At 47.2% G+C, this 14,447-nt stretch overlaps 82 non-coding genes across 82 annotated transcripts; all 82 read left to right on the top strand.

The window, feature by feature from the left end:
• The first annotated feature begins 44 nt into the window (after nucleotides 1-44).
• On the top strand, nucleotides 45-126 carry TRNAS-GCU (transfer RNA serine (anticodon GCU)). The gene has a single exon. It is a non-coding gene; the product is annotated as a tRNA-Ser (tRNA).
• Nucleotides 127-472: 346 nt separating this feature from the next.
• TRNAS-GCU (transfer RNA serine (anticodon GCU)) lies at nucleotides 473-554 on the top strand. The gene has a single exon. It is a non-coding gene; the product is annotated as a tRNA-Ser (tRNA).
• Nucleotides 555-614: 60 nt separating this feature from the next.
• On the top strand, nucleotides 615-696 carry TRNAS-GCU (transfer RNA serine (anticodon GCU)). Its single transcript has one exon. It is a non-coding gene; the product is annotated as a tRNA-Ser (tRNA).
• Nucleotides 697-757: 61 nt separating this feature from the next.
• Nucleotides 758-839, top strand: TRNAS-GCU (transfer RNA serine (anticodon GCU)). The gene has a single exon. It is a non-coding gene; the product is annotated as a tRNA-Ser (tRNA).
• Nucleotides 840-900: 61 nt separating this feature from the next.
• TRNAS-GCU (transfer RNA serine (anticodon GCU)) lies at nucleotides 901-982 on the top strand. Its single transcript has one exon. It is a non-coding gene; the product is annotated as a tRNA-Ser (tRNA).
• Nucleotides 983-1,043: 61 nt separating this feature from the next.
• Nucleotides 1,044-1,125, top strand: TRNAS-GCU (transfer RNA serine (anticodon GCU)). The gene has a single exon. It is a non-coding gene; the product is annotated as a tRNA-Ser (tRNA).
• A 61-nt stretch (nucleotides 1,126-1,186) lies between these two features.
• On the top strand, nucleotides 1,187-1,268 carry TRNAS-GCU (transfer RNA serine (anticodon GCU)). Its single transcript has one exon. It is a non-coding gene; the product is annotated as a tRNA-Ser (tRNA).
• A 52-nt stretch (nucleotides 1,269-1,320) lies between these two features.
• On the top strand, nucleotides 1,321-1,415 carry TRNAS-GCU (transfer RNA serine (anticodon GCU)). Its single transcript has one exon. It is a non-coding gene; the product is annotated as a tRNA-Ser (tRNA).
• Nucleotides 1,416-1,471: 56 nt separating this feature from the next.
• On the top strand, nucleotides 1,472-1,553 carry TRNAS-GCU (transfer RNA serine (anticodon GCU)). The gene has a single exon. It is a non-coding gene; the product is annotated as a tRNA-Ser (tRNA).
• A 61-nt stretch (nucleotides 1,554-1,614) lies between these two features.
• TRNAS-GCU (transfer RNA serine (anticodon GCU)) lies at nucleotides 1,615-1,696 on the top strand. Its single transcript has one exon. It is a non-coding gene; the product is annotated as a tRNA-Ser (tRNA).
• A 60-nt stretch (nucleotides 1,697-1,756) lies between these two features.
• TRNAS-GCU (transfer RNA serine (anticodon GCU)) lies at nucleotides 1,757-1,838 on the top strand. Its single transcript has one exon. It is a non-coding gene; the product is annotated as a tRNA-Ser (tRNA).
• A 61-nt stretch (nucleotides 1,839-1,899) lies between these two features.
• Nucleotides 1,900-1,981, top strand: TRNAS-GCU (transfer RNA serine (anticodon GCU)). The gene has a single exon. It is a non-coding gene; the product is annotated as a tRNA-Ser (tRNA).
• Nucleotides 1,982-2,042: 61 nt separating this feature from the next.
• Nucleotides 2,043-2,124, top strand: TRNAS-GCU (transfer RNA serine (anticodon GCU)). Its single transcript has one exon. It is a non-coding gene; the product is annotated as a tRNA-Ser (tRNA).
• Nucleotides 2,125-2,184: 60 nt separating this feature from the next.
• Nucleotides 2,185-2,266, top strand: TRNAS-GCU (transfer RNA serine (anticodon GCU)). The gene has a single exon. It is a non-coding gene; the product is annotated as a tRNA-Ser (tRNA).
• A 61-nt stretch (nucleotides 2,267-2,327) lies between these two features.
• TRNAS-GCU (transfer RNA serine (anticodon GCU)) lies at nucleotides 2,328-2,409 on the top strand. Its single transcript has one exon. It is a non-coding gene; the product is annotated as a tRNA-Ser (tRNA).
• Nucleotides 2,410-2,470: 61 nt separating this feature from the next.
• On the top strand, nucleotides 2,471-2,552 carry TRNAS-GCU (transfer RNA serine (anticodon GCU)). The gene has a single exon. It is a non-coding gene; the product is annotated as a tRNA-Ser (tRNA).
• A 203-nt stretch (nucleotides 2,553-2,755) lies between these two features.
• On the top strand, nucleotides 2,756-2,837 carry TRNAS-GCU (transfer RNA serine (anticodon GCU)). Its single transcript has one exon. It is a non-coding gene; the product is annotated as a tRNA-Ser (tRNA).
• Nucleotides 2,838-2,898: 61 nt separating this feature from the next.
• TRNAS-GCU (transfer RNA serine (anticodon GCU)) lies at nucleotides 2,899-2,980 on the top strand. The gene has a single exon. It is a non-coding gene; the product is annotated as a tRNA-Ser (tRNA).
• A 61-nt stretch (nucleotides 2,981-3,041) lies between these two features.
• Nucleotides 3,042-3,123, top strand: TRNAS-GCU (transfer RNA serine (anticodon GCU)). Its single transcript has one exon. It is a non-coding gene; the product is annotated as a tRNA-Ser (tRNA).
• A 61-nt stretch (nucleotides 3,124-3,184) lies between these two features.
• TRNAS-GCU (transfer RNA serine (anticodon GCU)) lies at nucleotides 3,185-3,266 on the top strand. Its single transcript has one exon. It is a non-coding gene; the product is annotated as a tRNA-Ser (tRNA).
• A 203-nt stretch (nucleotides 3,267-3,469) lies between these two features.
• Nucleotides 3,470-3,551, top strand: TRNAS-GCU (transfer RNA serine (anticodon GCU)). The gene has a single exon. It is a non-coding gene; the product is annotated as a tRNA-Ser (tRNA).
• A 61-nt stretch (nucleotides 3,552-3,612) lies between these two features.
• TRNAS-GCU (transfer RNA serine (anticodon GCU)) lies at nucleotides 3,613-3,694 on the top strand. Its single transcript has one exon. It is a non-coding gene; the product is annotated as a tRNA-Ser (tRNA).
• Nucleotides 3,695-3,754: 60 nt separating this feature from the next.
• On the top strand, nucleotides 3,755-3,836 carry TRNAS-GCU (transfer RNA serine (anticodon GCU)). The gene has a single exon. It is a non-coding gene; the product is annotated as a tRNA-Ser (tRNA).
• Nucleotides 3,837-3,897: 61 nt separating this feature from the next.
• TRNAS-GCU (transfer RNA serine (anticodon GCU)) lies at nucleotides 3,898-3,979 on the top strand. Its single transcript has one exon. It is a non-coding gene; the product is annotated as a tRNA-Ser (tRNA).
• Nucleotides 3,980-4,040: 61 nt separating this feature from the next.
• On the top strand, nucleotides 4,041-4,122 carry TRNAS-GCU (transfer RNA serine (anticodon GCU)). Its single transcript has one exon. It is a non-coding gene; the product is annotated as a tRNA-Ser (tRNA).
• A 61-nt stretch (nucleotides 4,123-4,183) lies between these two features.
• On the top strand, nucleotides 4,184-4,265 carry TRNAS-GCU (transfer RNA serine (anticodon GCU)). Its single transcript has one exon. It is a non-coding gene; the product is annotated as a tRNA-Ser (tRNA).
• Nucleotides 4,266-4,326: 61 nt separating this feature from the next.
• On the top strand, nucleotides 4,327-4,408 carry TRNAS-GCU (transfer RNA serine (anticodon GCU)). The gene has a single exon. It is a non-coding gene; the product is annotated as a tRNA-Ser (tRNA).
• Nucleotides 4,409-4,469: 61 nt separating this feature from the next.
• Nucleotides 4,470-4,551, top strand: TRNAS-GCU (transfer RNA serine (anticodon GCU)). Its single transcript has one exon. It is a non-coding gene; the product is annotated as a tRNA-Ser (tRNA).
• Nucleotides 4,552-4,612: 61 nt separating this feature from the next.
• TRNAS-GCU (transfer RNA serine (anticodon GCU)) lies at nucleotides 4,613-4,694 on the top strand. Its single transcript has one exon. It is a non-coding gene; the product is annotated as a tRNA-Ser (tRNA).
• A 203-nt stretch (nucleotides 4,695-4,897) lies between these two features.
• Nucleotides 4,898-4,979, top strand: TRNAS-GCU (transfer RNA serine (anticodon GCU)). Its single transcript has one exon. It is a non-coding gene; the product is annotated as a tRNA-Ser (tRNA).
• A 61-nt stretch (nucleotides 4,980-5,040) lies between these two features.
• TRNAS-GCU (transfer RNA serine (anticodon GCU)) lies at nucleotides 5,041-5,122 on the top strand. Its single transcript has one exon. It is a non-coding gene; the product is annotated as a tRNA-Ser (tRNA).
• Nucleotides 5,123-5,182: 60 nt separating this feature from the next.
• Nucleotides 5,183-5,264, top strand: TRNAS-GCU (transfer RNA serine (anticodon GCU)). Its single transcript has one exon. It is a non-coding gene; the product is annotated as a tRNA-Ser (tRNA).
• A 61-nt stretch (nucleotides 5,265-5,325) lies between these two features.
• TRNAS-GCU (transfer RNA serine (anticodon GCU)) lies at nucleotides 5,326-5,407 on the top strand. Its single transcript has one exon. It is a non-coding gene; the product is annotated as a tRNA-Ser (tRNA).
• A 61-nt stretch (nucleotides 5,408-5,468) lies between these two features.
• Nucleotides 5,469-5,550, top strand: TRNAS-GCU (transfer RNA serine (anticodon GCU)). Its single transcript has one exon. It is a non-coding gene; the product is annotated as a tRNA-Ser (tRNA).
• Nucleotides 5,551-5,610: 60 nt separating this feature from the next.
• TRNAS-GCU (transfer RNA serine (anticodon GCU)) lies at nucleotides 5,611-5,692 on the top strand. Its single transcript has one exon. It is a non-coding gene; the product is annotated as a tRNA-Ser (tRNA).
• Nucleotides 5,693-5,753: 61 nt separating this feature from the next.
• Nucleotides 5,754-5,835, top strand: TRNAS-GCU (transfer RNA serine (anticodon GCU)). Its single transcript has one exon. It is a non-coding gene; the product is annotated as a tRNA-Ser (tRNA).
• Nucleotides 5,836-5,895: 60 nt separating this feature from the next.
• On the top strand, nucleotides 5,896-5,977 carry TRNAS-GCU (transfer RNA serine (anticodon GCU)). The gene has a single exon. It is a non-coding gene; the product is annotated as a tRNA-Ser (tRNA).
• A 61-nt stretch (nucleotides 5,978-6,038) lies between these two features.
• Nucleotides 6,039-6,120, top strand: TRNAS-GCU (transfer RNA serine (anticodon GCU)). Its single transcript has one exon. It is a non-coding gene; the product is annotated as a tRNA-Ser (tRNA).
• A 61-nt stretch (nucleotides 6,121-6,181) lies between these two features.
• Nucleotides 6,182-6,263, top strand: TRNAS-GCU (transfer RNA serine (anticodon GCU)). Its single transcript has one exon. It is a non-coding gene; the product is annotated as a tRNA-Ser (tRNA).
• A 203-nt stretch (nucleotides 6,264-6,466) lies between these two features.
• On the top strand, nucleotides 6,467-6,548 carry TRNAS-GCU (transfer RNA serine (anticodon GCU)). The gene has a single exon. It is a non-coding gene; the product is annotated as a tRNA-Ser (tRNA).
• Nucleotides 6,549-6,609: 61 nt separating this feature from the next.
• TRNAS-GCU (transfer RNA serine (anticodon GCU)) lies at nucleotides 6,610-6,691 on the top strand. Its single transcript has one exon. It is a non-coding gene; the product is annotated as a tRNA-Ser (tRNA).
• Nucleotides 6,692-6,751: 60 nt separating this feature from the next.
• TRNAS-GCU (transfer RNA serine (anticodon GCU)) lies at nucleotides 6,752-6,833 on the top strand. Its single transcript has one exon. It is a non-coding gene; the product is annotated as a tRNA-Ser (tRNA).
• A 489-nt stretch (nucleotides 6,834-7,322) lies between these two features.
• TRNAS-GCU (transfer RNA serine (anticodon GCU)) lies at nucleotides 7,323-7,404 on the top strand. Its single transcript has one exon. It is a non-coding gene; the product is annotated as a tRNA-Ser (tRNA).
• Nucleotides 7,405-7,465: 61 nt separating this feature from the next.
• TRNAS-GCU (transfer RNA serine (anticodon GCU)) lies at nucleotides 7,466-7,547 on the top strand. The gene has a single exon. It is a non-coding gene; the product is annotated as a tRNA-Ser (tRNA).
• A 60-nt stretch (nucleotides 7,548-7,607) lies between these two features.
• Nucleotides 7,608-7,689, top strand: TRNAS-GCU (transfer RNA serine (anticodon GCU)). The gene has a single exon. It is a non-coding gene; the product is annotated as a tRNA-Ser (tRNA).
• Nucleotides 7,690-7,750: 61 nt separating this feature from the next.
• TRNAS-GCU (transfer RNA serine (anticodon GCU)) lies at nucleotides 7,751-7,832 on the top strand. The gene has a single exon. It is a non-coding gene; the product is annotated as a tRNA-Ser (tRNA).
• Nucleotides 7,833-8,036: 204 nt separating this feature from the next.
• TRNAS-GCU (transfer RNA serine (anticodon GCU)) lies at nucleotides 8,037-8,118 on the top strand. The gene has a single exon. It is a non-coding gene; the product is annotated as a tRNA-Ser (tRNA).
• Nucleotides 8,119-8,178: 60 nt separating this feature from the next.
• TRNAS-GCU (transfer RNA serine (anticodon GCU)) lies at nucleotides 8,179-8,260 on the top strand. Its single transcript has one exon. It is a non-coding gene; the product is annotated as a tRNA-Ser (tRNA).
• A 489-nt stretch (nucleotides 8,261-8,749) lies between these two features.
• Nucleotides 8,750-8,831, top strand: TRNAS-GCU (transfer RNA serine (anticodon GCU)). The gene has a single exon. It is a non-coding gene; the product is annotated as a tRNA-Ser (tRNA).
• A 61-nt stretch (nucleotides 8,832-8,892) lies between these two features.
• TRNAS-GCU (transfer RNA serine (anticodon GCU)) lies at nucleotides 8,893-8,974 on the top strand. Its single transcript has one exon. It is a non-coding gene; the product is annotated as a tRNA-Ser (tRNA).
• Nucleotides 8,975-9,034: 60 nt separating this feature from the next.
• On the top strand, nucleotides 9,035-9,116 carry TRNAS-GCU (transfer RNA serine (anticodon GCU)). Its single transcript has one exon. It is a non-coding gene; the product is annotated as a tRNA-Ser (tRNA).
• Nucleotides 9,117-9,177: 61 nt separating this feature from the next.
• Nucleotides 9,178-9,259, top strand: TRNAS-GCU (transfer RNA serine (anticodon GCU)). Its single transcript has one exon. It is a non-coding gene; the product is annotated as a tRNA-Ser (tRNA).
• Nucleotides 9,260-9,463: 204 nt separating this feature from the next.
• Nucleotides 9,464-9,545, top strand: TRNAS-GCU (transfer RNA serine (anticodon GCU)). The gene has a single exon. It is a non-coding gene; the product is annotated as a tRNA-Ser (tRNA).
• A 61-nt stretch (nucleotides 9,546-9,606) lies between these two features.
• Nucleotides 9,607-9,688, top strand: TRNAS-GCU (transfer RNA serine (anticodon GCU)). The gene has a single exon. It is a non-coding gene; the product is annotated as a tRNA-Ser (tRNA).
• Nucleotides 9,689-9,748: 60 nt separating this feature from the next.
• Nucleotides 9,749-9,830, top strand: TRNAS-GCU (transfer RNA serine (anticodon GCU)). The gene has a single exon. It is a non-coding gene; the product is annotated as a tRNA-Ser (tRNA).
• A 61-nt stretch (nucleotides 9,831-9,891) lies between these two features.
• On the top strand, nucleotides 9,892-9,973 carry TRNAS-GCU (transfer RNA serine (anticodon GCU)). Its single transcript has one exon. It is a non-coding gene; the product is annotated as a tRNA-Ser (tRNA).
• Nucleotides 9,974-10,034: 61 nt separating this feature from the next.
• TRNAS-GCU (transfer RNA serine (anticodon GCU)) lies at nucleotides 10,035-10,116 on the top strand. Its single transcript has one exon. It is a non-coding gene; the product is annotated as a tRNA-Ser (tRNA).
• Nucleotides 10,117-10,176: 60 nt separating this feature from the next.
• On the top strand, nucleotides 10,177-10,258 carry TRNAS-GCU (transfer RNA serine (anticodon GCU)). Its single transcript has one exon. It is a non-coding gene; the product is annotated as a tRNA-Ser (tRNA).
• A 61-nt stretch (nucleotides 10,259-10,319) lies between these two features.
• On the top strand, nucleotides 10,320-10,401 carry TRNAS-GCU (transfer RNA serine (anticodon GCU)). The gene has a single exon. It is a non-coding gene; the product is annotated as a tRNA-Ser (tRNA).
• A 61-nt stretch (nucleotides 10,402-10,462) lies between these two features.
• TRNAS-GCU (transfer RNA serine (anticodon GCU)) lies at nucleotides 10,463-10,544 on the top strand. The gene has a single exon. It is a non-coding gene; the product is annotated as a tRNA-Ser (tRNA).
• Nucleotides 10,545-10,747: 203 nt separating this feature from the next.
• TRNAS-GCU (transfer RNA serine (anticodon GCU)) lies at nucleotides 10,748-10,829 on the top strand. The gene has a single exon. It is a non-coding gene; the product is annotated as a tRNA-Ser (tRNA).
• Nucleotides 10,830-10,890: 61 nt separating this feature from the next.
• Nucleotides 10,891-10,972, top strand: TRNAS-GCU (transfer RNA serine (anticodon GCU)). Its single transcript has one exon. It is a non-coding gene; the product is annotated as a tRNA-Ser (tRNA).
• Nucleotides 10,973-11,032: 60 nt separating this feature from the next.
• TRNAS-GCU (transfer RNA serine (anticodon GCU)) lies at nucleotides 11,033-11,114 on the top strand. The gene has a single exon. It is a non-coding gene; the product is annotated as a tRNA-Ser (tRNA).
• Nucleotides 11,115-11,175: 61 nt separating this feature from the next.
• On the top strand, nucleotides 11,176-11,257 carry TRNAS-GCU (transfer RNA serine (anticodon GCU)). The gene has a single exon. It is a non-coding gene; the product is annotated as a tRNA-Ser (tRNA).
• Nucleotides 11,258-11,317: 60 nt separating this feature from the next.
• On the top strand, nucleotides 11,318-11,399 carry TRNAS-GCU (transfer RNA serine (anticodon GCU)). The gene has a single exon. It is a non-coding gene; the product is annotated as a tRNA-Ser (tRNA).
• Nucleotides 11,400-11,460: 61 nt separating this feature from the next.
• TRNAS-GCU (transfer RNA serine (anticodon GCU)) lies at nucleotides 11,461-11,542 on the top strand. The gene has a single exon. It is a non-coding gene; the product is annotated as a tRNA-Ser (tRNA).
• Nucleotides 11,543-11,603: 61 nt separating this feature from the next.
• On the top strand, nucleotides 11,604-11,685 carry TRNAS-GCU (transfer RNA serine (anticodon GCU)). The gene has a single exon. It is a non-coding gene; the product is annotated as a tRNA-Ser (tRNA).
• Nucleotides 11,686-11,888: 203 nt separating this feature from the next.
• On the top strand, nucleotides 11,889-11,970 carry TRNAS-GCU (transfer RNA serine (anticodon GCU)). The gene has a single exon. It is a non-coding gene; the product is annotated as a tRNA-Ser (tRNA).
• A 61-nt stretch (nucleotides 11,971-12,031) lies between these two features.
• On the top strand, nucleotides 12,032-12,113 carry TRNAS-GCU (transfer RNA serine (anticodon GCU)). Its single transcript has one exon. It is a non-coding gene; the product is annotated as a tRNA-Ser (tRNA).
• A 60-nt stretch (nucleotides 12,114-12,173) lies between these two features.
• TRNAS-GCU (transfer RNA serine (anticodon GCU)) lies at nucleotides 12,174-12,255 on the top strand. The gene has a single exon. It is a non-coding gene; the product is annotated as a tRNA-Ser (tRNA).
• A 61-nt stretch (nucleotides 12,256-12,316) lies between these two features.
• Nucleotides 12,317-12,398, top strand: TRNAS-GCU (transfer RNA serine (anticodon GCU)). The gene has a single exon. It is a non-coding gene; the product is annotated as a tRNA-Ser (tRNA).
• Nucleotides 12,399-12,458: 60 nt separating this feature from the next.
• On the top strand, nucleotides 12,459-12,540 carry TRNAS-GCU (transfer RNA serine (anticodon GCU)). The gene has a single exon. It is a non-coding gene; the product is annotated as a tRNA-Ser (tRNA).
• A 61-nt stretch (nucleotides 12,541-12,601) lies between these two features.
• Nucleotides 12,602-12,683, top strand: TRNAS-GCU (transfer RNA serine (anticodon GCU)). Its single transcript has one exon. It is a non-coding gene; the product is annotated as a tRNA-Ser (tRNA).
• A 346-nt stretch (nucleotides 12,684-13,029) lies between these two features.
• TRNAS-GCU (transfer RNA serine (anticodon GCU)) lies at nucleotides 13,030-13,111 on the top strand. The gene has a single exon. It is a non-coding gene; the product is annotated as a tRNA-Ser (tRNA).
• A 60-nt stretch (nucleotides 13,112-13,171) lies between these two features.
• Nucleotides 13,172-13,253, top strand: TRNAS-GCU (transfer RNA serine (anticodon GCU)). Its single transcript has one exon. It is a non-coding gene; the product is annotated as a tRNA-Ser (tRNA).
• A 61-nt stretch (nucleotides 13,254-13,314) lies between these two features.
• TRNAS-GCU (transfer RNA serine (anticodon GCU)) lies at nucleotides 13,315-13,396 on the top strand. Its single transcript has one exon. It is a non-coding gene; the product is annotated as a tRNA-Ser (tRNA).
• Nucleotides 13,397-13,457: 61 nt separating this feature from the next.
• On the top strand, nucleotides 13,458-13,539 carry TRNAS-GCU (transfer RNA serine (anticodon GCU)). The gene has a single exon. It is a non-coding gene; the product is annotated as a tRNA-Ser (tRNA).
• Nucleotides 13,540-13,599: 60 nt separating this feature from the next.
• On the top strand, nucleotides 13,600-13,681 carry TRNAS-GCU (transfer RNA serine (anticodon GCU)). The gene has a single exon. It is a non-coding gene; the product is annotated as a tRNA-Ser (tRNA).
• A 61-nt stretch (nucleotides 13,682-13,742) lies between these two features.
• Nucleotides 13,743-13,824, top strand: TRNAS-GCU (transfer RNA serine (anticodon GCU)). The gene has a single exon. It is a non-coding gene; the product is annotated as a tRNA-Ser (tRNA).
• Nucleotides 13,825-13,885: 61 nt separating this feature from the next.
• On the top strand, nucleotides 13,886-13,967 carry TRNAS-GCU (transfer RNA serine (anticodon GCU)). The gene has a single exon. It is a non-coding gene; the product is annotated as a tRNA-Ser (tRNA).
• Nucleotides 13,968-14,170: 203 nt separating this feature from the next.
• Nucleotides 14,171-14,252, top strand: TRNAS-GCU (transfer RNA serine (anticodon GCU)). The gene has a single exon. It is a non-coding gene; the product is annotated as a tRNA-Ser (tRNA).
• A 61-nt stretch (nucleotides 14,253-14,313) lies between these two features.
• Nucleotides 14,314-14,395, top strand: TRNAS-GCU (transfer RNA serine (anticodon GCU)). Its single transcript has one exon. It is a non-coding gene; the product is annotated as a tRNA-Ser (tRNA).
• Nucleotides 14,396-14,447: the final 52 nt, after the last annotated feature.

The raw sequence follows: 14,447 nt of genomic DNA, 5'->3' as shown, positions 1-14,447 counted from the left end.
TACTCACAAATTCAGTCGAAATTATTTTACCAGTTTTATTCGAGGACGGGGTGGCTGAGTGGTTAAGGTGATGGACCGCTAATCCATTGGGCTCTGCCCGCGCGAGTTTAAATTTCGCCTCCGTCGTTTTATCCGTTTTGTTTTGAACACAAATGCAGTCTAAGTGATTAAACTCTTTTCAATCGATGAAGGAATGGCCGAGTGGTTGAGGCGTTGGACCGCTAATCCATTGGGCTCTGCCCGCGCGAGTTCGAATCTCGCCTCCGTCGTTTTATCCGTTTTGTTTTGAACAAAAATGCAGTCAAAATGATTAAACTCTCTTAAATCGATGAAGGAATGGCCGAGTGGTTAAGGCGATGGACTGCTAATCCAATGGGCTCTGCCCGCGCGAGTTCGAATCTCGAATCCGTCGTTTTAACCGGATGTTTTACTCACAAATTCAGTCGAAATGATTTAACCAGTTTTAATCGAGGACGGGGTGGCCGAGTGGTTAAGGTGATGGACTGCTAATCCGTTGGCCTCTGCCCGCGCGAGTTCGAATCTCGAATCCGTCGTTTTAACCGGATGTTTTACTCACAAATTCAGTCAAAATGATTAAACCAGTTTCAATCGAGGACGGGGTGGCCGAGTGGTTAAGGCGATGGACTGCTAATCCGTTGGGCTCTGCCCGCGCGAGTTTGAATCTCGCTTCCGTCGTTTTAACCGGATTGTTTTAATCAAAAATTCAGGCAAAATTATTAAACCAGTTTTAATCAAGGACGGGGTGGCCGAGTGAATAAGGCGATGGACTGCTAATCCATTGGGCTCTGCCCGCGCGAGTTCGAATCTCGCCTCCGTCGTTTTATCCGTTTTGTTTTGAACACAAATGCAGTCAAAGTGATTAAACTCTCTTAAATCGATGAAGGAATGGCCGAGTGGTTAAGGCGATGGACTGCTAATCCATTGGGCTCTGCCCGCGCGAGTTCGAATCTCGCCTCCGTCGTTTTAACCAGATTGTTTTAATCAAAAATTCAGGCGAAATTATTAAACCACTTTTAATCAAGGGCGGGGTGGCCGAGTGGTTAAGGCGATGGACCGCTAATCGAATGGGCTCTGCCAGCGCGAGTTCGAATCTCGCCTCCGTCGTTTTAACCGGATTGTTTTAATCAAAAATTCAAGAGAAATGATTAAACCAGTTTTAATCAAGGTCGGGGTGGCGGAGTGGTTAAGGCGATGGACTGCTAATACATTGGGCTCTGCCCGCGCGAGTTCGAATCTCGCCTCCGTCGTTTTATCCGTTTGTTTTGAACACAAATGCAGTCAAAGTGATTAAACTCTTTTAAAACGATGAAGGAATGGCCGAGTGGTTAAGGCGATGGACCGCTAATCCGTTGGGCTCTGCCCGCGCGAGTTCGAATCTCGCCCCTGTCGTTTTATCCGTTTTGTTTTGAACACAAATGCAGTCAAAGTGATTAAACTCTTTTAAATCGATGAAGGAATGGCCGAGTGGTTAAGGCGATGGACCGCTAATCCAATGGGCTTTGCCCGCGCGAGTTCGAACCTCACTTCCGTCGTTTTAACCGGATTGTTTTAATCAAAACTTCAGACGAAATGATTAAACCAGTTTTAATCGATGAAGGAATGGCCGAGTGGTTAAGGCGATGGACCGCTAATCCATTGGGATCTGCCCGCGCGAGTTCGAATCTCGCCTCCGTCGTTTTAACCGGATGTTTTACTCACAAATTCAGTCGAAATGATTTAACCAGTTTTAATCGAGGACAGGGTGGCCGAGTGGTTAAGGCGATGGACCGCTAATCCGTTGGGCTCTGCCCGCGCGAGTTCGAATCTCGGCTCCGTCGTTTTAACCAGATTGTTTTAATCAAAAATTCAGGCGAAATTATTAAACCAGTTTTAATCAAGGACGGGGTGGCCCAGTGGTTAAGGCGATGGACTGCTAATCCATTGGGCTCTGCCCGCGCGAGTTCGAACCTCGCCTTCGTCGTTTTAACCAGATTGTTTTAATCAAAAATTCAGGCGAAATTATTAAACCACTTTTAATCAAGGGCGGGGTGGCCGAGTGGTTAAGGCGATGGACCGCTAATCCAATGGGCTCTGCCAGCGCGAGTTCGAATCTCGCCTCCGTCGTTTTAACCGGATGTTTTACTCACAAATTCAGTCGAAATGATTTAACCAGTTTTAATCGAGGACAGGGTGGCCGAGTGGTTAAGGCGATGGACGGCTAATCCGTTGGGCTCTGCCCGCGCGAGTTCGAATCTCGCCTCCGTCGTTTTAACCAGATTGTTTTAATCAAAAATTCAGGCGAAATTATTAAACCAGTTTTAATCAAGGACGGGGTGGCCCAGTGGTTAAGGCGATGGACTGCTAATCCATTGGGCTCTGCCCGCGCGAGTTCGAACCTCGCCTTCGTCGTTTTAACCAGATTGTTTTAATCAAAAATTCAGGCGAAATGATTAAACCAGTTTTAATCAAGGTCGGGGTGGCGGAGTGGTTAAGGCGATGGACTGCTAATACATTGGGCTCTGCCCGCGCGAGTTCGAATCTCGCCTCCGTCGTTTTATCCGTTTGTTTTGAACACAAATGCAGTCAAAGTGATTAAACTCTTTTAAATCGATGAAGGAATGGCCGAGTGGTTAAGGCGATGGAACGCTAATCCAATGGGCTCTGCCAGCGCGAGTTCGAATCTCGCCTCCGTCGTTTTAACCGGATTGTTTTAATCAAAAATTCAGGCGAAATGATTAATTCAGTTTTAATCAAGGACGGGGTGGCGTAGTGGTTAAGGCGATGGACTGCTAATACATTGGGCTCTGCCCGCGCGAGTTCGAATCTCGCCTCCGTCGTTTTATCCGTTTTGTTTTGAACACAAATGCAGTCAAAGTGATTAAACTCTCTTAAATCGATGAAAGAATGGCCGAGTGGTTAAGGCGATGGACTGCTAATCCATTGGGCTCTGCCCGCGCGAGTTCGAATCTCGCCTCCGTCGTTTTAACCAGATTGTTTTAATCAAAAATTCAGGCGAAATTATTAAACCACTTTTAATCAAGGGCGGGGTGGCCGAGTGGTTAAGGCGATGGACCGCTAATCGAATGGGCTCTGCCGGCGCGAGTTCGAATCTCGCCTCCGTCGTTTTAACCGGATTGTTTTAATCAAAAATTCAAGAGAAATGATTAAACCAGTTTTAATCAAGGTCGGGGTGGTGGAGTGGTTAAGGCGATGGACTGCTAATACATTGGGCTCTGCCCGCGCGAGTTCGAATCTCGCCTCCGTCGTTTTATCCGTTTGTTTTGAACACAAATGCAGTCAAAGTGATTAAACTCTATAAAATCGATGAAGGAATGGCCGAGTGGTTAAGGCGATGGACCGCTAATCCGTTGGGCTCTGCCCGCGCGAGTTCGAATCTCGCCCCTGTCGTTTTATCCGTTTTGTTTTGAACACAAATGCAGTCAAAGTGATTAAACTCTTTTAAATCGATGAAGGAATGGCCGAGTGGTTAAGGCGATGGACCGCTAATCCAATGGGCTTTGCCCGCGCGAGTTCGAACCTCACTTCCGTCGTTTTAACCGGATTGTTTTAATCAAAACTTCAGACGAAATGATTAAACCAGTTTTAATCGATGAAGGAATGGCCGAGTGGTTAAGGCGATGGACCGCTAATCCATTGGGTTCTGCCCGCGCGAGTTCGAATCTCGCCTCCGTCGTTTTAACCGGATGTTTTACTCACAAATTCAGTCGAAATGATTTAACCAGTTTTAATCGAGGACAGGGTGGCCGAGTGGTTAAGGCGATGGACTGCTAATCCGTTGGGCTCTGCCCGCGCGAGTTCGAATCTCGGCTCCGTCGTTTTAACCAGATTGTTTTAATCAAAAATTCAGGCGAAATTATTAAACCAGTTTTAATCAAGGACGGGGTGGCCGAGTGGTTAAGGCGATAAAATGCTAATCCATTGGGCTCTGCCCGCGCGAGTTCGAATCTCGCCTCCGTCGTTTTAACCAGATTGTTTTAATCAAAAATTCAGGCGAAATTATTAAACCACTTTTAATCAAGGGCGGGGTGGCCGAGTGGTTAAGGCGATGGACCGCTAATCCAATGGGCTCTGCCAGCGCGAGTTCGAATCTCGCCTCCGTCGTTTTAACCGGATTGTTTTAATCAAAAATTCAAGAGAAATGATTAAACCAGTTTTAATCAAGGACGGGGTGGCCCAGTGGTTAAGGCGATGGACTGCTAATCCATTGGGCTCTGCCCGCGCGAGTTCGAACCTCGCCTTCGTCGTTTTAACCAGATTGTTTTAATCAAAAATTCAGGCGAAATTATTAAACCACTTTTAATCAAGGGCGGGGTGGCCGAGTGGTTAAGGCGATGGACCGCTAATCCAATGGGCTCTGCCAGCGCGAGTTCGAATCTCGCCTCCGTCGTTTTAACCAGATTGTTTTAATCAAAAATTCAGGCGAAATTGTTAAACCAGTTTTAATCAAGGACGGGGTGGCCCAGTGGTTAAGGCGATGGACTGCTAATCCATTGGGCTCTGCCCGCGCGAGTTCGAACCTCGCCTTCGTCGTTTTAACCAGATTGTTTTAATCAAAAATTCAGGCGAAATGATTAAACCAGTTTTAATCAAGGTCGGGGTGGCGGAGTGGTTAAGGCGATGGGCTGCTAATACATTGGGCTCTGCCCGCGCGAGTTCGAATCTCGCCTCCGTCGTTTTATCCGTTTGTTTTGAACACAAATGCAGTCAAAGTGATTAAACTCTTTTAAATCGATGAAGGAATGGCCGAGTGGTTAAGGCGATGGACCGCTAATCCGTTGGGCTCTGCCCGCGCGAGTTCGAATCTCGCCCCTGTCGTTTTATCCGTTTTGTTTTGAACACAAATGCAGTCAAAGTGATTAAACTCTTTTAAATCGATGAAGGAATGGCCGAGTGGTTAAGGCGATGGACCGCTAATCCAATGGGCTTTGCCCGCGCGAGTTCGAACCTCACTTCCGTCGTTTTAACCGGATTGTTTTAATCAAAACTTCAGACGAAATGATTAAACCAGTTTTAATCGATGAAGGAATGGCCGAGTGGTTAAGGCGATGGACTGCTAATCCATTGGGATCTGCCCGCGCGAGTTCGAATCTCGCCTCCGTCGTTTTAACCGGATGTTTTACTCACAAATTCAGTCGAAATGATTTAACCAGTTTTAATCGAGGACAGGGTGGCCGAGTGGTTAAGGCGATGGACTGCTAATCCGTTGGGCTCTGCCCGCGCGAGTTCGAATCTCGGCTCCGTCGTTTTAACCAGATTGTTTTAATCAAAAATTCAGGCGAAATTATTAAACCAGTTTTAATCAAGGACGGGGTGGCCCAGTGGTTAAGGCGATGGACTGCTAATCCATTGGGCTCTGCCCGCGCGAGTTCGAACCTCGCCTTCGTCGTTTTAACCAGATTGTTTTAATCAAAAATTCAGGCGAAATTATTAAACCACTTTTAATCAAGGGCGGGGTGGCCGAGTGGTTATGGCGATGGACCGCTAATCCAATGGGCTCTGCCAGCGCGAGTTCGAATCTCGCCTCCGTCGTTTTAACCGGATGTTTTACTCACAAATTCAGTCGAAATGATTTAACCAGTTTTAATCGAGGACAGGGTGGCCGAGTGGTTAAGGCGATGGACGGCTAATCCGTTGGGCTCTGCCCGCGCGAGTTCGAACCTCGCCTTCGTCGTTTTAACCAGATTGTTTTAATCAAAAATTCAGGCGAAATTATTAAACCACTTTTAATCAAGGGCGGGGTGGCCGAGTGGTTATGGCGATGGACCGCTAATCCAATGGGCTCTGCCAGCGCGAGTTCGAATCTCGCCTCCGTCGTTTTAACCGGATGTTTTACTCACAAATTCAGTCGAAATGATTTAACCAGTTTTAATCGAGGACAGGGTGGCCGAGTGGTTAAGGCGATGGACGGCTAATCCGTTGGGCTCTGCCCGCGCGAGTTCGAATCTCGCCTCCGTCGTTTTAACCAGATTGTTTTAATCAAAAATTCAGGCGAAATTATTAAACCAGTTTTAATCAAGGACGGGGTGGCCCAGTGGTTAAGGCGATGGACTGCTAATCCATTGGGCTCTGCCCGCGCGAGTTCGAACCTCGCCTTCGTCGTTTTAACCAGATTGTTTTAATCAAAAATTCAGGCGAAATGATTAAACCAGTTTTAATCAAGGTCGGGGTGGCGGAGTGGTTAAGGCGATGGACTGCTAATACATTGGGCTCTGCCCGCGCGAGTTCGAATCTCGCCTCCGTCGTTTTATCCGTTTGTTTTGAACACAAATGCAGTCAAAGTGATTAAACTCTTTTAAATCGATGAAGGAATGGCCGAGTGGTTAAGGCGATGGACCGCTAATCCGTTGGGCTCTGCCGGCGCGAGTTCGAATCTCGCCCCTGTCGTTTTATCCGTTTTGTTTTGAACACAAATGCAGTCAAAGTGATTAAACTCTTTTAAATCGATGAAGGAATGGCCGAGTGGTTAAGGCGATGGACCGCTAATCCAATGGGCTTTGCCCGCGCGAGTTCGAACCTCACTTCCGTCGTTTTAACCGGATTGTTTTAATCAAAACTTCAGACGAAATGATTAAACCAGTTTTAATCGATGAAGGAATGGCCGAGTGGTTAAGGCGATGGACCGCTAATCCATTGGGATCTGCCCGCGCGAGTTCGAATCTCGCCTCCGTCGTTTTAACCGGATGTTTTACTCACAAATTCAGTCGAAATGATTTAACCAGTTTTAATCGAGGACAGGGTGGCCGAGTGGTTAAGGCGATGGACTGCTAATCCGTTGGGCTCTGCCCGCGCGAGTTCGAATCTCGCCTCCGTCGTTTTATCCGTTTGTTTTGAACACAAATGCAGTCAAAGTGATTAAACTCTTTTAAATCGATGAAGGAATGGCCGAGTGGTTAAGGCGATGGACCGCTAATCCGTTGGGCTCTGCCCGCGCGAGTTCGAATCTCGCCCCTGTCGTTTTATCCGTTTTGTTTTGAACACAAATGCAGTCAAAGTGATTAAACTCTTTTAAATCGATGAAGGAATCGCCAAGTGGTTAAGGCGATGGACCGCTAATCCGTTGGGCTCTGCCCGCGCGAGTTCGAATCTCGCCTCCGTCGTTTTATCCGTTTTGTTTTGAACACAAATGCAGTCAAAGTGATTAAACTCTTTTAAATCGATGAAGGAATCGCCAAGTGGTTAAGGCGATGGACCGCTAATCCGTTGGGCTCTGCCCGCGCGAGTTCGAATCTCGCCCCTGTCGTTTTATCCGTTTTGTTTCGAACACAAATGCAGTCAAAGTGATTAAACTCTTTTAAATCGATGAAGGAATGGCCGAGTGGTTAAGGCGATGGACCGCTAATCCAATGGGCTTTGCCCGCGCGAGTTCGAACCTCACTTCCGTCGTTTTAACCGGATTGTTTTAATCAAAACTTCAGGCGAAATGATTAAACCAGTTTTAATCGATGAAGGAATGGCCGAGTGGTTAAGGCGATGGACCGCTAATCCATTGGGCTTTGCCCGCGCGAGTTCGAATCTCGCCTCCGTCGTTTTAAACGGATGTTTTACTCAAAAATTCAGTCGAAATGATTTAACCATTTTTAATCGAGGACAGGGTGGCCGATTGGTTAAGGCGATGGACTGCTAATCCGTTGGGTTCTGCCCGCGCGAGTTCGAATCTCGCCTCCGTCGTTTTAACCAGATTGTTTTAATCAAAAATTCAGGCGAAATTATTAAAACAGTTTTAATCAAGGACGGGGTGGCCGAGTAGTTAAGGCGATGGACTGCTAATCCATTGGGCTCTGCCCGCGCGAGTTAGAATCTCGCCTCCGTCGTTTTATCCGTTTTGTTTTGAACACAAATGCAGTCAAAGTGATTAAACTCTTTTAAATCGATGAAGGAATGGCCGAGTGGTTAAGGAGATGGACCGCTAATCCATTGGGCTCTGCCCGCGCGTGTTCGAATCTCGCCTCCGTCGTTTTATCCGTTTTGTTTCGAACACAAATGCAGTCAAAGTGATTAAACTCTTTTAAATCGATGAAGGAATGGCCGAGTGGTTAAGGCGATGGACCGCTAATCCATTGGGATCTGCCCGCGCGAGTTCGAATCTCGCCTCCGTCGTTTTAACCGGATGTTTTACTCACAAATTCAGTCGAAATGATTTAACCAGTTTTAATCGAGGACAGGGTGGCCGAGTGGTTAAGGCGATGGACTGCTAATCCGTTGGGCTCTGCCCGCGCGAGTTCGAATCTCGCCTCCGTCGTTTTATCCGTTTGTTTTGAACACAAATGCAGTCAAAGTGATTAAACTCTTTTAAATCGATGAAGGAATGGCCGAGTGGTTAAGGCGATGGACCGCTAATCCGTTGGGCTCTGCCCGCGCGAGTTCGAATCTCGCCCCTGTCGTTTTATCCGTTTTGTTTTGAACACAAATGCAGTCAAAGTGATTAAACTCTTTTAAATCGATGAAGGAATCGCCAAGTGGTTAAGGCGATGGACCGCTAATCCGTTGGGCTCTGCCCGCGCGAGTTCGAATCTCGCCTCCGTCGTTTTATCCGTTTTGTTTTGAACACAAATGCAGTCAAAGTGATTAAACTCTTTTAAATCGATGAAGGAATCGCCAAGTGGTTAAGGCGATGGACCGCTAATCCGTTGGGCTCTGCCCGCGCGAGTTCGAATCTCGCCCCTGTCGTTTTATCCGTTTTGTTTCGAACACAAATGCAGTCAAAGTGATTAAACTCTTTTAAATCGATGAAGGAATGGCCGAGTGGTTAAGGCGATGGACCGCTAATCCAATGGGCTTTGCCCGCGCGAGTTCGAACCTCACTTCCGTCGTTTTAACCGGATTGTTTTAATCAAAACTTCAGGCGAAATGATTAAACCAGTTTTAATCGATGAAGGAATGGCCGAGTGGTTAAGGCGATGGACCGCTAATCCATTGGGCTTTGCCCGCGCGAGTTCGAATCTCGCCTCCGTCGTTTTAAACGGATGTTTTACTCAAAAATTCAGTCGAAATGATTTAACCATTTTTAATCGAGGACAGGGTGGCCGATTGGTTAAGGCGATGGACTGCTAATCCGTTGGGTTCTGCCCGCGCGAGTTCGAATCTCGCCTCCGTCGTTTTAACCAGATTGTTTTAATCAAAAATTCAGGCGAAATTATTAAAACAGTTTTAATCAAGGACGGGGTGGCCGAGTAGTTAAGGCGATGGACTGCTAATCCATTGGGCTCTGCCCGCGCGAGTTAGAATCTCGCCTCCGTCGTTTTATCCGTTTTGTTTTGAACACAAATGCAGTCAAAGTGATTAAACTCTTTTAAATCGATGAAGGAATGGCCGAGTGGTTAAGGAGATGGACCGCTAATCCATTGGGCTCTGCCCGCGCGTGTTCGAATCTCGCCTCCGTCGTTTTATCCGTTTTGTTTCGAACACAAATGCAGTCAAAGTGATTAAACTCTTTTAAATCGATGAAGGAATGGCCGAGTGGTTAAGGCGATGGACCGCTAATCCAATGGGCTTTGCCCGCGCGAGTTCGAACCTCACTTCCGTCGTTTTAACCGGATTGTTTTAATCAAAACTTCAGACGAAATGATTAAACCAGTTTTAATCGATGAAGGAATGGCCGAGTGGTTAAGGCGATGGACCGCTAATCCATTGGGATCTGCCCGCGCGAGTTCGAATCTCGCCTCCGTCGTTTTAACCGGATGTTTTACTCACAAATTCAGTCGAAATGATTTAACCAGTTTTAATCGAGGACAGGGTGGCCGAGTGGTTAAGGCGATGGACTGCTAATCCGTTGGGCTCTGCCCGCGCGAGTTCGAATCTCGCCTCCGTCGTTTTAACCAGATTGTTTTAATCAAAAATTCAGGCGAAATTATTAAACCAGTTTTAATCAAGGACGGGGTGGCCCAGTGGTTAAGGCGATGGACTGCTAATCCATTGGACTCTGCCCGCGCGAGTTCGAACCTCGCCTTCGTCGTTTTAACCAGATTGTTTTAATCAAAAATTCAGGCGAAATTATTAAACCACTTTTAATCAAGGGCGGGGTGGCCGAGTGGTTATGGCGATGGACCGCTAATCCAATGGGCTCTGCCAGCGCGAGTTCGAATCTCGCCTCCGTCGTTTTAACCGGATGTTTTACTCACAAATTCAGTCGAAATGATTTAACCAGTTTTAATCGAGGACAGGGTGGCCGAGTGGTTAAGGCGATGGACGGCTAATCCGTTGGGCTCTGCCCGCGCGAGTTCGAATCTCGCCTCCGTCGTTTTAACCAGATTGTTTTAATCAAAAATTCAGGCGAAATTATTAAACCAGTTTTAATCAAGGACGGGGTGGCCCAGTGGTTAAGGCGATGGACTGCTAATCCATTGGGCTCTGCCCGCGCGAGTTCGAACCTCGCCTTCGTCGTTTTAACCAGATTGTTTTAATCAAAAATTCAGGCGAAATGATTAAACCAGTTTTAATCAAGGTCGGGGTGGCGGAGTGGTTAAGGCGATGGACTGCTAATACATTGGGCTCTGCCCGCGCGAGTTCGAATCTCGCCTCCGTCGTTTTATCCGTTTGTTTTGAACACAAATGCAGTCAAAGTGATTAAACTCTTTTAAATCGATGAAGGAATGGCCGAGTGGTTAAGGCGATGGACCGCTAATCCGTTGGGCTCTGCCCGCGCGAGTTCGAATCTCTCCCCTGTCGTTTTATCCGTTTTGTTTTGAACACAAATGCAGTCAAAGTGATTAAACTCTTTTAAATCGATGAAGGAATGGCCGAGTGGTTAAGGCGATGGACCGCTAATCCAATGGGCTTTGCCCGCGCGAGTTCGAACCTCACTTCCGTCGTTTTAACCGGATTGTTTTAATCAAAACTTCAGACGAAATGATTAAACCAGTTTTAATCGATGAAGGAATGGCCGAGTGGTTAAGGCGATGGACCGCTAATCCATTGGGCTCTGCCCGCGCGAGTTCGAATCTCGCCTCCGTCGTTTTAACCGGATGTTTTACTCACAAATTCAGTCGAAATGATTTAACCAGTTTTAATCGAGGACAGGGTGGCCGAGTGGTTAAGGCGATGGACTGCTAATCCGTTGGGCTCTGCCCGCGCGAGTTCGATTCTCGCCTCCGTCGTTTTAACCAGATTGTTTTAATCAAAAATTCAGGCGAAATTATTAAACCAGTTTTAATCAAGGACGGGGTGGCCGAGTGGTTATGGCGATGGACCGCTAATCCAATGGGCTCTGCCAGCGCGAGTTCGAATCTCGCCTCCGTCGTTTTAACCGGATGTTTTACTCACAAATTCAGTCGAAATGATTTAACCAGTTTTAATCGAGGACAGGGTGGCCGAGTGGTTAAGGCGATGGACGGCTAATCCGTTGGGCTCTGCCCGCGCGAGTTCGAATCTCGCCTCCGTCGTTTTAACCAGATTGTTTTAATCAAAAATTCAGGCGAAATTATTAAACCAGTTTTAATCAAGGACGGGGTGGCCCAGTGGTTAAGGCGATGGACTGCTAATCCATTGGGCTCTGCCCGCGCGAGTTCGAACCTCGCCTTCGTCGTTTTAACCAGATTGTTTTAATCAAAAATTCAGGCGAAATGATTAAACCAGTTTTAATCAAGGTCGGGGTGGCGGAGTGGTTAAGGCGATGGACTGCTAATACATTGGGCTCTGCCCGCGCGAGTTCGAATCTCGCCTCCGTCGTTTTATCCGTTTGTTTTGAACACAAATGCAGTCAAAGTGATTAAACTCTTTTAAATCGATGAAGGAATGGCCGAGTGGTTAAGGCGATGGACCGCTAATCCGTTGGGCTCTGCCCGCGCGAGTTCGAATCTCTCCCCTGTCGTTTTATCCGTTTTGTTTTGAACACAAATGCAGTCAAAGTGATTAAACTCTTTTAAATCGATGAAGGAATGGCCGAGTGGTTAAGGCGATGGACCGCTAATCCAATGGGCTTTGCCCGCGCGAGTTCGAACCTCACTTCCGTCGTTTTAACCGGATTGTTTTAATCAAAACTTCAGACGAAATGATTAAACCAGTTTTAATCGATGAAGGAATGGCCGAGTGGTTAAGGCGATGGACCGCTAATCCATTGGGCTCTGCCCGCGCGAGTTCGAATCTCGCCTCCGTCGTTTTAACCGGATGTTTTACTCACAAATTCAGTCGAAATGATTTAACCAGTTTTAATCGAGGACAGGGTGGCCGAGTGGTTAAGGCGATGGACTGCTAATCCGTTGGGCTCTGCCCGCGCGAGTTCGATTCTCGCCTCCGTCGTTTTAACCAGATTGTTTTAATCAAAAATTCAGGCGAAATTATTAAACCAGTTTTAATCAAGGACGGGGTGGCCGAGTGGTTATGGCGATGGACCGCTAATCCAATGGGCTCTGCCAGCGCGAGTTCGAATCTCGCCTCCGTCGTTTTAACCGGATGTTTTACTCACAAATTCAGTCGAAATGATTTAACCAGTTTTAATCGAGGACAGGGTGGCCGAGTGGTTAAGGCGATGGACGGCTAATCCGTTGGGCTCTGCCCGCGCGAGTTCGAATCTCGCCTCCGTCGTTTTAACCAGATTGTTTTAATCAAAAATTCAGGCGAAATGATTAAACCAGTTTTAATCAAGGTCGGGGTGGCGGAGTGGTTAAGGCGATGGACTGCTAATACATTGGGCTCTGCCCGCGCGAGTTCGAATCTCGCCTCCGTCGTTTTATCCGTTTGTTTTGAACACAAATGCAGTCAAAGTGATTAAACTCTTTTAAATCGATGAAGGAATGGCCGAGTGGTTAAGGCGATGGACCGCTAATCCGTTGGGCTCTGCCCGCGCGAGTTCGAATCTCGCCCCTGTCGTTTTATCCGTTTTGTTTTGAACACAAATGCAGTCAAAGTGATTAAACTCTTTTAAATCGATGAAGGAATGACCGAGTGTTTAAGGCGATGGACCGCTAATCCAATGGGCTTTGCCCGCGCGAGTTCGAACCTCACTTCCGTCGTTTTAACCGGATTGTTTTAATCAAAACTTCAGACGAAATGATTAAACCAGTTTTAATCGATGAAGGAATGGCCGAGTGGTTAAGGCGATGGACCGCTAATCCATTGGGATCTGCCCGCGCGAGTTCGAATCTCGCCTCCGTCGTTTTAACCGGATGTTTTACTCACAAATTCAGTCGAAATGATTTAACCAGTTTTAATCGAGGACAGGGTGGCCGAGTGGTTAAGGCGATGGACTGCTAATCCGTTGGGCTCTGCCCGCGCGAGTTCGAATCTCGCCTCCGTCGTTTTAACCAGATTGTTTTAATCAAAAATTCAGGCGAAATTATTAAACCAGTTTTAATCAAGGACGGGGTGGCCCAGTGGTTAAGGCGATGGACTGCTAATCCATTGGACTCTGCCCGCGCGAGTTCGAACCTCGCCTTCGTCGTTTTAACCAGATTGTTTTAATCAAAAATTCAGGCGAAATTATTAAACCACTTTTAATCAAGGGCGGGGTGGCCGAGTGGTTATGGCGATGGACCGCTAATCCAATGGGCTCTGCCAGCGCGAGTTCGAATCTCGCCTCCGTCGTTTTAACCGGATGTTTTACTCACAAATTCAGTCGAAATGATTTAACCAGTTTTAATCGAGGACAGGGTGGCCGAGTGGTTAAGGCGATGGACGGCTAATCCGTTGGGCTCTGCCCGCGCGAGTTCGAATCTCGCCTCCGTCGTTTTAACCAGATTGTTTTAATCAAAAATTCAGGCGAAATTATAAAACCAGTTTTAATCAAGGACGGGGTGGCCCAGTGGTTAAGGCGATGGACTGCTAATCCATTGGGCTCTGCCCGCGCGAGTTCGAACCTCGCCTTCGTCGTTTTAACCAGATTGTTTTAATCAAAAATTCAGGCGAAATGATTAAACCAGTTTTAATCAAGGTCGGGGTGGCGGAGTGGTTAAGGCGATGGACTGCTAATACATTGGGCTCTGCCCGCGCGAGTTCGAATCTCGCCTCCGTCGTTTTATCCGTTTGTTTTGAACACAAATGCAGTCAAAGTGATTAAACTCTTTTAAATCGATGAAGGAATGGCCGAGTGGTTAAGGCGATGGACCGCTAATCCGTTGGGCTCTGCCCGCGCGAGTTCGAATCTCGCCCCTGTCGTTTTATCCGTTTTGTTTTGAACACAAATGCAGTCAAAGTGATTAAACTCTTTTAAATCGATGAAGGAATGGCCGAGTGGTTAAGGCGATGGACCGCTAATCCAATGGGCTTTGCCCGCGCGAGTTCGAACCTCACTTCCGTCGTTTTAACCGGATTGTTTTAATCAAAACTTCAGACGAAATGATTAAACCAGTTTTAATCGATGAAGGAATGGCCGAGTGGTTAAGGCGATGGACCGCTAATCCATTGGGATCTGCCCGCGCGAGTTCGAATCTCGCCTCCGTCGTTTTAACCGGATGTTTTACTCACAAATTCAGTCGAAATGATTTAACCAGTTT

Source organism: Phalangium opilio, unplaced genomic scaffold (assembly GCF_054372755.1).
Source record: "Phalangium opilio isolate 3A_F unplaced genomic scaffold, DU_Popi_V2 ptg000225l_1, whole genome shotgun sequence".
Classification (NCBI taxonomy): domain Eukaryota; kingdom Metazoa; phylum Arthropoda; class Arachnida; order Opiliones; family Phalangiidae; genus Phalangium; species Phalangium opilio.
This window is presented reverse-complemented; position numbering and strand designations above follow the sequence as displayed.